The following is a 4,417-nucleotide window of genomic DNA, read 5'->3' on the forward strand; positions in this document are numbered from 1 at the left end:
GGTGCTTACCTAGTCACGTAAGCGACTACATGCGCAAAGCGTTTTCATGCATCTCCCCATGACGATGGTAACGTAATTTCGCATTGCTCTAGTTAGAGGTGTGGCTGTGTATTTGTTTCGGGAACGTGGGTACAGTTTAGAACTGATACGAAATGACGACAGCTCTATTCTTCGTCTATTTCGACATACAGACCTGGAACCAAGCGGACTCTCTCTCCGAATGTTCTTATACTGCGCAGTCGCTGTTCCACCTCCCTAACGTCTTCGAATTCCGTTCGTTGTCTTTTATGGCCAGAACTTAAAATGTTGTGAAGCAGCTACACTGTTCTTTTTCGCATCTTCATTCCTACTCAACAATCCCGCTAATGCTTCACGGTTCCGTCGGTTTACTTCTCCTTCTACTCGTTTGAAGTGCAACACAGACTGAACCTCAGAACTATCGTTAACAGCTACTGGTAGTGGGCGATGTGAATCTGTTTCAGGCGGTAATGATACATCTTTTATCGCTTCAGCTAATTCGTTTAATTACCCAAAAACTTCACGAGTTCGATACTCTTCTTGTGCCACTTGCTGGCATACATTTTTCTGATAGTTGTAATACCGAAGATGCAGATAAAATACCTTCTCCACCATTCAAAATTTTCCCCGTCTAATATTCGTTAGTAACTTGGACCATCCTTTTGATTCTGAAGCCGCAAGTTGCACTACAGAAACTATATTTAACACGTAGTCGATGTACTAGTGTATTTAATTTTGACTGTGTATAACTGATTGTAATTATAACGAAAATGCCTGGGTAATAGCCAAGGGAACTTTATTGAAATGTATCGATTGCATCGACGAAATGGTTGTAGCTGTGCCGTTGTTTATCTTTGGGTGTGGAGAATCTCCGTCGCGTTACGAGAGGAAGCAGAGCAGCTTGAGTTACGAAAGAGTGCGTAAGAGTCCAGAGCACGGTGGGAGTGGACAGGCGATTCCAACTATTGCCTGTCCCATATTTATCCGTGGCCCTGGTGACGAGTCGGGGTTCTTCTCATCGAGCAGCAGCAGCGACAACACCAACAACAGCTCAGCATTGTCGTCGCCTACATTCTTCGTCGTCCGCACAACTACAACATCGTAAGACTGTGAACTGCCAAACATAGTAACGTAGAGGCCTTTCCTAGCAATATTCCTTTCACAAAGTATGAATAACTTTAATAATAACATTCAATAGTTACAATTTGTAGGACACCTGTGATGTCATTGTCTTCAGACATTATTGTCAAGCAGGGTCCCTTTCCTTTCCATGCAGAGTGTCATAAGAATATCAAAAATTAATTATTTACTGCCAGTTTCAGTCTAAATTTTCTGCCACAGTAGCTTCATTCTCGTATTTCGTAGCAGAGGCTACTTAAAGTAAAGTGAAATTTCACTTGAAAAAGTAATAACTTAAGATACACCACCAATTGAGAGTGGGCAATTTCTGTTATTCTCTGTTTAGCTTAGCGAGTGACTTCTTCTGGTCTAGTATGTATTTTATTGTTATTATTTTAAAAGTAAAATCAACTGCTCATTTGATTGAAGTAAATTCAGTTCAATCTTTCAATAATCAAAAGTACATTGCTTGCTTTTATCTAAATTTAGCATTACGTTACACTGAGGTTACTGAAACTTAATTTTTTACATAACAAAGTTCAGGTTAAGCCAGTCATTTATCTAACAAGCAATTTCATTTACCGTTTCTTTCGAAATTTAGTATTTCAGAATAAGTAATTGCAAACTCAGTTCTTTCTGGTTCATTTATTTTATAGTGAACTGTTATGGTCTGGAAAAGCCTTGTGTTGTCATGCCAGTGATTATTTGCTTAAATTCCTTTACCATTACGTTTCTCAAGATACTGGAGATTCATTGCCCTAGCGGGCTGGCAACCGTTTAACTATCCCTTTCTTAGCTAATGAGTGTTTTCTTTGCGTTAGTAGTCATTGTTGTAGTAAATATTACGTGGTACTCTTTTTCCCTAGGCCGGCCACAGTGGCCGAGCGGTTCTAGGTGCTACAGTCTGGAACCACGCGACCGCTACGGTCGCAGGTTCGAATCCTACCTCGGTCATGGATGTGTGTGATGTCCTTAGGTTAGTTAGGTGTAAGTGGTTCTAAGTTGTAGGGGATTGATGACCTCAGAAGTTAAGTCCCATAGTGCTCAGAACCTTTTCTTTTCCCTATGAACAGTTCGTGTGCGATTGTATTATAGTCCACCCATGTCAAATTTATCATCTAAATTCAGGTTAAATTTAGAGTAGGTTCTTCCTTCCGTATAGCCTCTTGTACACTTCCCTTCAACTAACCGGCCGGCCGAAGTGGCCGTGCGGTTAAAGGCGCTGCAGTCTGGAACCGCAAGACCGCTACGGTCGCAGGTTCGAATCCTGCCTCGGGCATGGATGTTTGTGATGTCCTTAGGTTAGTTAGGTTTAACTAGTTTTAAGTTCTAGGGGACTAATGACCTCAGTAGTTGAGTCCCATAGTGCTCAGAGCCATTTGAACCATTTGAACCTAACCGGTGTTATTTTCCTTCGGTAACGATAATTACGGTAAGATTTCATTAGGCATATGCAATCACGGTCAGTTATGTCGCAGTCCAGTAGGCCGATTAACAAGGGGGAGGTTGTGTAGTTCGTTATGCTCTGTAGAGAATTCGCCGACAAACTTTTTACTACGTTTTTGTCTTTTACTCTGTCTTCCCGGACAGAAATTTCACGCTCTAATGCCGCGAAAATATTCTGTACTCTATCTGTCGTGTCGTTTACGTTTTTCTGAACCTCTTTAATTTCAGTTTTTAACGACTCTGTGGTGACAAGATGTTCGGTTACTACAGCGTCTTTTCTGTTATTAACCTCATCATATAGTTCACTAATCACTTCAGCTTGATCACTGAACTTCTTGTTCAACCACTGTTCTTCGTCATTAAAACGTTTATTCTGCTCATTCAAATAATTCTGCAAACGTTTCTGATTCTCATATAAACGCTTATTAACTGTGGTTTTCGGATATTTCTTTAATTTCGTCATGTTGTTGTTGTGGTCTTCAGTCCTGAGAGAGAAGTTCCTGCTGTGTTTTCGTGTGAAAATATTTTCGGCTGTTCCTCGCAAGCAGACTTTGTGTCGACACGCTGACAAGGCCGCTCACCAATCGGTAGCACATTGTCCTTTGCTGCTCCCTATTGTCCTTGCTTCCTGCTCTCATCCCAGCCGTCAGACCACCAGTCAAGCCGCCCTCGCTCGCTTCCTCCAGGTCTCACTCAGCAACCTCTGTCCGTACACTACTTTCGCCGCCGTTACTCAGTTTCTATATCCATGTTCACTAAACTTTACGTTAATGGCCTTGTTATTATACTCACGCCACAAACTAATTCCTACCTAACAAGCCTCAGCACGAAAAAATATAAGAAACAACTTCAAACCTGTTAAAAAAATCATTCTTGACAAAATCACTATAACAAACCTTTCAAATCACACACTCACGTAACGCTGGAGAAGACAAAGAATCAATGCTGATGACCTTGGACACACGAAAATTACTGTAAAGCAAGATAAATGCACAAGAATGTTCCTGTCTGCTTTTCAAGAAGATACCAAGTACTCTGTAACTAACCCTGGCAAGGTGCCAGATGTGAGCCTCCTCATTTTTTAATTTGCTTCTTTGTTCGTTTAAGTACAACTGGTTTGTAAAACTTGCAGATCTTTGCCAAGTTGTGGTAAGATCTCTTTTCTTCTCTCGCTAACTCCATCGATTCGGCACCAGGATAAATAAAATAAGAGGACAGCCTGAAAAATTAATTATTTAGCATATAAGATTCATATTAACTACAGTAACTGAAGAAGCTGGATGTTTAAATCACATATTTTGACACGATGCAAATATTTTCAGCTCATAAAATTTTTCTCCTGTCTTGTAGTGTGCTTACAGACAATACAGAAATACTAAAAGTGGTGGAAATTGTGGTCCAAATCATTTCACGTAATGCGGAAGGATTTTCTCTTATGACAGAATTATTTATTACAACTTTCATACACATGAAAGTAAGGGAAAGCTAGCAACAACAATTTCGTTGCATTAATGGAGCATACTTCATAACGTACTGGTCTCTTAGATAATATATGCACGTTGAAACAACGACTTAAACAACTCAGATTTGTTTACAGTACAAAGCAGCTAAGGAAATGGGAAGTGGTATCGAGAAAATAAAATCTGCGGAGTCAAAAAGACAGACCGAGGAGATTGTTGTTATTGCAATATATCAGTATTCATCATACTGGCGTAAGGATATAACATAGAATAATGAGAGATACTGCCTTCTGTTGAAGGTATATTTATATGTACCGAAACCTTGGTCAAGAATTTTAATAAAAAAATTTTATCCTGCAACTGTTTTGGCTGTC

This window comes from Schistocerca nitens, chromosome 4 (assembly GCF_023898315.1).
Source record: "Schistocerca nitens isolate TAMUIC-IGC-003100 chromosome 4, iqSchNite1.1, whole genome shotgun sequence".
Lineage (NCBI taxonomy): Eukaryota > Metazoa > Arthropoda > Insecta > Orthoptera > Acrididae > Schistocerca > Schistocerca nitens.